Source organism: Capricornis sumatraensis, chromosome 1, assembly GCF_032405125.1.
Source record: "Capricornis sumatraensis isolate serow.1 chromosome 1, serow.2, whole genome shotgun sequence".
Lineage (NCBI taxonomy): Eukaryota > Metazoa > Chordata > Mammalia > Artiodactyla > Bovidae > Capricornis > Capricornis sumatraensis.
Genome location: NC_091069.1, coordinates 76,573,510 through 76,581,004, shown reverse-complemented (window position 1 = coordinate 76,581,004; position 7,495 = coordinate 76,573,510). Strand labels below are relative to the sequence as shown.

Genomic DNA, 7,495 nt, shown 5'->3' with positions numbered 1-7,495 from the left:
AAAATCCTAGAGGAATGGGATCCCAGAGGCCGGGGATGGGGTAAGATTTGGGGAGTTAGAGGGGGAAAAGGGTTCAGAAAGGAAGGTGGGATTTGCGGTATTGTAATTCTGCAGAAGTCCAGGCTGAAAGTCCAAGACTGCTTCACTGAGGTCCTTAAGAGGGCAGAAGAAAATTTTTTTACTGAACCTTAGAAGCATGGAGCTTTCTTTCTTTTTTTTTTTTTTTGTTTCATGGAGCTTTCAAAGCACTCAATTAGGCTTATGGAATTTAAAAGTAAAGCGTTTCATGTAAGGCTCTTGTCCTTCTTAGATAACTGAGGCTAGGGAGTAAAAAAGTCTTAGCAGCCCTTCCTTTGCCTTCCAGACTTTATGTGTCCAAGTAGGTGGTGTCAATGATGTAGTCTCCTAGATCAATGTTTTATCCCTCCCGGAGGGCACATGTGCAGGTGTCCGGAGCCTTCTGAAGATAATGCTTCTATCCGTAAGAGCGTCTCATGGTAGAGTTTCAGACACTACATCAGGCCAGTAGTGCTGATATTACTAAATAGGGCAGTGAATAGCCTACCACTATTTCTACACTGTCTAATATGGCCAGTCACCACGTACTGAGCACTTGAAATATGGCTAGTCCAAAATCAATTGTGCTTTACGTGTAAAATATACATTAAACGTGAAAGACTTACTGAGAGGAAAAAAATAAAAGCATGTGAAATATCTGCAAAATATTTCTTATACTGATCACACGTTGAAATATTTTAGATACGTTGAGTTTAAAATGTTATTAAAAATAAATTCCCATGCTTCCTTTTACTTTTTAAAAAGTGTCCACCGGAAAAATTTAAAATCTACCTGTGGCTTCGATCACATTTCTGCTGAACAGAGCTGACCTATGCTCTGCCTTCCCATCCAATTCCAGAGAGACAGCAGCTCCCAGCTGTCATCCCTCCCACCTCTCTAGACAGGAGTTCGCTTTTAAATTGCAGCTCCTTTCTTCTGGTGCTCATTCGTGGGATAGATGGCTCTTGTTGCCAGGTAGTAGTTAGTCTATTCATGGTCCCTGGAAGAAACGATGCAGGAGTGCTGTACAGGACTGGGGAATCGGGAGACTGGCAGTTTAGCCCCAGTGTTGCTGCTGATGGGGAGCCGAGTATGCCACCCCGAAATCTGCTGCTGCTGCTGCTCAGTCGTTTCAGTCGTGTCCGAAATATGCTGCTTTGGCATAAAGATTGTTTGAACTCATGGCATTTAAGAAGAACTAGATACGAGAAAAGCTCTGCCCTCCCCCTATTTGCCTGAAAGCAGTTCGTGAAGTTGTAGAGATGTTCCCCTCCCATCTCTACTAGGAGGAACAGACGTTAGCCATGGGGGTAACTCTAGACCTTGGTCATCCCAGAGGTGGCACCGGAGGAACTGACAGAACAGACTTTACTAACAAGCCCTTGTCTTCTATTAGTCCCCGCATATATCTACCTTCCTCAAATTCTCCATGCCTAGACACTCAAAGAGTCTTTTTCCTCTGCCTGTCACTTCTCTATAAATTTATTATTCCTTGGTTATGATGCAACATAAGCCCAGTTCTAACCACGCTTTGAGTTACTCATCATTGTGGTTTCTCTCAAGTGATGTGTTAATAAACTGCTCATTTCCTCTTGTGACTCTATCTTTTGTCAGTCTAATTTGCAAGACCACAAAACAATGAACCTAAGATGGGTAGAAGAAAAAGAGAATATTTCCTCCCTGACATCACTGACTTCCTGTGGGACCAGGGCAAATCCCTAAACCCCTCAGGGCCCTCCCTTCCACACTTCCTGAATGACCCAGCCTGAGTGAGATCAACGTGAAGGCCCCCCTCCAGCTCTATTTGCTTGAGGATGTAAGAAGAGAAAGGGGCTTTTATTACATTGTTATTGTTCGGTGCACCTGCGTGGTCTGTCATTCAGTGGGGTCCAACTCTCTGCAACCCTATGGACTGTAGCCTACCAGGCTCCTTTGTCCATGGGATTGTCCCGGCAAAGATACTGGAGTGGGTAGGCATTTCCTCCTCCAGGGGATCTTCCCAACCCAGGGATCGAACCCTTGTCTCCTGTGTCTCCTGCATTAGCAGGTGGATTCTTTACTACTGAGCCACCAGCTTTGGTGACCTTGTAGCTTTTGTTTAGAAGAGCAACTACAGCAGGTGCACCAGGCCGGACCCTCTCACCCTGGTCCAGAGTTGTGACTGCTTCTAACTCTGCTCCATTTCATCTGGGAAAGTAGTTGCTGCCACCATGTTTTTGTCCATATCATTTCTTCTCTGTCTATCAGTGCTAATGCACCCAGCTTATATTTAGTGCCTAATATGTGCCAGGCACTGGGATACAAAGATAAGAACACTTAGGGCTGCTTGAGCACTCATCTATCCATAGGTATGACCACTGACAGACAACTGTAATCCAAGATGGGCAATTTAGTGAGTGATCTGTGCTTGGGTAATACTGTGGAGAGACAAAAGATGGGCTTGGGACAGGAAGATTTCCTGAAAGAAGGACCACCTGTGCTGTGTCTTGTGGAGTAGGTGGGCGTCAGCCAGCTAAAGAGGTGTGGGAAAAGGAAGGCATTCCAGGGGGTGGCAACTGTGTGAGCAAAACAAGGAGACAAGGCTCATCTTGGTGTGGGACAGGATTATAAATCATTTAGTCGTTAGACCTTAAAATTCAGTAGTGAGAGAGGAAGCAGGAAAGGCAGGCAGGTGACTCCGCCCCAGGGCAGCATTAAGAACTCCTTAGGGTATTAAGTCCCTTTCCTGGTTCATTTTCCTGCCTTCCTCCCTTCCATTTTCCTGGCTTAGTAAAAATTCTAATTCCTGTTTGCAGCCTCTTTTGGACTCCAGCTTCTGTCCTCTTGCCAAATACCACTCCCACCCCCTCATGTCATCAGGGGTGATTCACCTGTAGGCTCCTGCATGCTGAAAGCCTCTGCAGTGAGCCAGGAAATGAGTTCTGAGTGTCTGGGAACAGTCCCCTACTTTGAGATTGGGAGCAGGGAACATCCATTCTGTGTCGGTGTCTCCGTTTGTTCCTTGTTGCTTCCTCTGGACTTGTAGGTTGTTGCAGCAAATCCCAGCTGCTCTGTAGTGAAATCAAAATAATTAGAATTTTTTACAGGAATTACAAAATTCCTGTAAATATATGTGCCTTTAGAAGATTGGTTATCGTGAAGATGTTTTTGACTGCCTTTTGTAGCCCATTTTCTTCCCCAGCAGGACCCAGGTATCATTTTAGGTAAAAGTAGAAAGGAAATTATGATGCTATAGTCATCATCTAGTTTTAGTAATATACCTACTTCAGAGAATCTCAGTCTCTCTGAAGCACTCCCTGGGTACAAAGAGCAGTCATTGAATTCTGGAGTGTTTGGGCAGGATCCTAACAGGAGTTTCTCGGGCCTGGGACACGTTCCACTGCTTTGAGAAGTGGAGCTGTGGACAGATCTGCTGCTGCTGAAAGTGTAAGACATATGGGTACAACTAGCATGATCACTTAGACATTATTAGTCGAGGATCATTCCATTTTCTGTAGCAACTCCCTTCTGTCTCCTCTTACCTGAGAAACTGTTGTGGCCACTGCCTAGGCCTCAGTATGTCCAGAAACCATAAAACCATCAAAATTCCCAGAAACAGACTGGTGTTTTTCCCCTCTGGTGGTTTCCTGTAGCAGCAAAGGAAAGGACCCAACAGCCATTCTCAATGCCCATTCATGGACCTGCAGTTTTCTTGTTATATTATCATTATTATTTCTTTTGCTCAGGAGAAAGGAAAGGGGCCTATTACATACAGTTGGCCCTCTGTCTTTGTGGGTTCCACATCCATGGATTCAACCAACTGGAATCAAAAATATTCAAGGAAAGATAATTTCAGAAATTTCTAAAAAGCAAAACTTGAATTTGCTGCATGCCAGCAACTATTCACATAACACTTGTATTAGCTATTATAAGTAATCAAGAGATGATTTAAAGAATAAGGGAGGACCTGGGTTAAGTCCTGTAGGAGAGGGAAATAATTTTTTCTCCACCCTCCTAGGTTCTGTAGCTAGAGCCCTGGAAATCAAACTGACAAAAGAAAATTTAACAAGAGAAAAACAGAGTTGATTAATACATGCAGTATGCATATACATGGGAGAAACTCAGTGATGACTAATTCAAAGGGATGGTTAGAATTTTGAGCTTGGAAATTCCCTGGTGATCTGGTGGTTAGGACTCAGCACGTTCACTGCAGGGCCCAGGTTAAGATCCTGTAAGCCAAGAAGGGCAGCCAAAAAGAAGAAAAAAGAACTTGGGGCTTCTACAGCATCTTTTTTTAAAGATTCATTTGGTTGTTTTTGTCTGTGCTGGGTCATCTTTGCTGTACACAGGCTTTCTCTAGTTGTGGCAAGTGGGGGCTACTCTTCATTGCAGCGCATGAGCTTCTCTCTTCAGTGGCTTCTCTTGTTGCGGAACATGGGCCCTAGGGCCCTTGGGCTCCATACTTATGATGCACAGACTTAGTCGCTCCATGACATATGGGATCTTCCTGGACCAGAGATCAAACCCGTGTCCCCTGCACTGGCTGGCAGATTCTTAACCAGTGGACCACAAGAGAAGCCCCTTATATCACATCTTAATAAAGAACAATAAATTTGTAGAGAAGTGATTAGACAAAAGAAAAGGAGTTTAGGCTTTTCAGGGTGGCAAATTGTGGGAAGGTAAATATATGGGAGAAAGCTAATAGCAGATGAAGGTAAGGTTTAGTAAGGTTTGTTTCAGAGATTCCTCTAATGCCATCCCTGTCCTGCTAAGAGTCTAGAGTTGTCTTTGGTGATTAAGAGTCCAAGAGTTTTCTTTCTCTTTCCTGGCATTGAGGAGGTAGACACCTTTACAAACAAAAATTAATATCATGCTCTCAGCCAGGTGGGGAAGGGAAAATGGCTTTTTTTTTTTTCATTTGCTGTTTTGTAATTGTCTTTAGCACAAGGTGATCCTTACGTGAAAGTGGTGTGTTTTCGGTGGCATATTCCAGTCCCCTTCATTGCTAACTCCATCAGCTGAGTAAACTTCATCAGTTTACCCAGCTTCTCAAAGCCTCAGAGAGGCTTACAAAATAGATTCAATAAGAGTATGTTCTGTATATTATCATATGTGAAATAGCTCGCCAGTCCAGGTCGATGCATAAGACAGGGTGCTCAGGGCTGGTGCACTGGGATGACCCTGAGGGATGGGATGGGGAAGGAGGTGGGAGGGAGGGTCAGGATGGAGAACACATGTACACCCATGGCTGATTCATGTGAATATATGGCAAAAACCACCACAATATTGTAAAGTAATTAGCCTCCAATTAAATTAAAAAAAAAGAGTATGTTCTTCACAGAGCTGTGATGAGGATTAAATGAAATATTGCACATAAATCTTTTTTTAATATGCAAGTATTTGTTTTAATTACTCCTAATTGAAGGTTCCTATTTTTGGAGAATAGCAAGGCATTCTATTATTCACTTTTTCCATTCCTTTTTTTTTGTTTACTGAAATATAGTTGATTTACAATGTTGTGTTACAGGTGTCCAGCAAAGTATTCAGCTATATATATGTATATATGATTGTATTTCAGATTCTTTTCCACTATAGGTTATCACAAGAATATTCTTTCCATTCTTTAAATGTTTCCACTGGTTTCGGCAAATTCACTTTCTTTTTTTTCCCCCCACACTGTGCCACTTGCAGGATCTTAGTTCCTTGACCAGGGATTGAACTTGGGCCCTCAGCAATGAAAGCACAGAGTCCTAACCAATGAACAGTCAGGGAATTCCCAGCAAATTCACATTATCCTCATGACTGTATTTCAGAGTAATCCCAGGTATGTTGGTGGATTCATCATCAACCCACTGTGTGTCTTTCTATAATACCGAAGAGTAGCACTCTGCAACCTGCATAAACAGGGCAAAGGTGGAGGGGTCTCTGGGCAGCTTCTTCCAAGTGGCTGGAGCCTTGCATTAGGCAAGTTGAAGTCTAAATATGTGTCCAATCTCATGGGTTAAAGTCTTACAGGATTGTAGCAGCAAAACATCACTCCAGGAGGGTAATAGTTATCAAAAACCAAAAAGCCCCTTGGAAAGTATTTTCTGCAGCTTCTTCACTTTGCCTTCACAGTGATATAAAATCACTGCCATACCTGGCAAAGCTTGCCCATACCAGCTGTCAAAGAGGCCTGTCCAAAGACAAAACGCTAAGAGCCTCTTGGATAAAGATCGACCACTTACTCTCACAACACAGAAGGCATCTTCAGGTTCCTTCTCTTTTAAGAACTTCAGGATGTGTCCTGCATGAATGGTGGGTTTTATGTGTTCTTATTGCACTGAAGGAACACTCTGTTACAGAGATAAGAACCAGTTCTAGGAGTTTTACTATCTAGCCATTGCAAAGTGCTTCAAAGTAGCCCTTGCGTCATTTAATATCTTCTTCACTGATAATTCTGGTGTTTCCCAAGAGATCCATTGCACTGTGTAACCATACTGCATTTCTCAGAAGAAGGTGTCTTTCTGTAAGGATTACTGAAAAAGTGTTCAAAGTTTTGGGGAGCCCTGAGATGGGAGGTGACCCAATCTGATGCAAATGCAAAGTAATGGATCCAAAAAGACCATTGTCTGCCTGGAAGTCTTCCATCAAATGCCGTTGTCTCATTCTCTGACACAAGCGCTGGGCGCTTTGAGTTGAGAGCTGTTCTTGGTGTCTGTTAAGAGCACTGTCCTGCTTGCCTCTTTGGGGAGAAAGATTCCCATTGAAGTTTTCACCTTTCTAGGACAGGCATGTCTGGGCCTAAGAAAATACTGTCTGGGCTGTCTTCACCCAACAATAGTTTGTTATTCTGAGAGGAAAGGATGATCCAGAAGTTAAAAACATGGCTTTTGGAGCCACATTGCCTGGCTTTGAATCTCATCTCTGTCACTGTGTGACCCAGATTACTTAATCTCTCTGGTCCTCAGTTTCTTCATCTATAAAATAGAAAATATATTTCATAGGGTGCTGAGTTTTTCCAATTTTTTTGATGTTTATTTCATTTTTATTACTTATTTGGCTGCTGTTCCTTGATCCTATTTCCCCTTTTGTAAATTGTGGGGGTTGGACATGGGGCGGGTCTCAGAGGTGGGGTCCTCATAGTGAATGACTGGGACAGAAGCAGAGACGTGAACTAAAATGATAAAGCAGAAATCCAGGATGACCTTTAAGGGCTCCCGAAGGTAGACCAGCGAGCAGGAATACTGCTGGCCTGTGGGGAACGGCGGCATGCTCAGGTGAGGGCCCTAGTCTCTGCTTGGGTTGGGCGAGATGAGAAACCTCACCCTGTCCCACCACCTCCCGCCCTGAACTCCTTGGCAGCATGCAGCCGTGTGGCACTGACAGCGCCTTTTCCTTACTCTGGCAGCCTAGTTTACTGCCGAAGTGTAAAGTGTTCATGCTGAGAAAAGCCTGGAAAGTTTCAGTAAATGCTTCC

General features: G+C 43.6%; 1 pseudogene; it reads right to left on the bottom strand.

The window, feature by feature from the left end:
• Positions 1 to 5,880: 5,880 nt before the first annotated feature.
• On the bottom strand, positions 5,881 to 6,684 carry LOC138075271 (archaemetzincin-2 pseudogene; annotated as a pseudogene).
• Between the last annotated feature and the right edge of the window lie 811 nt (positions 6,685 to 7,495).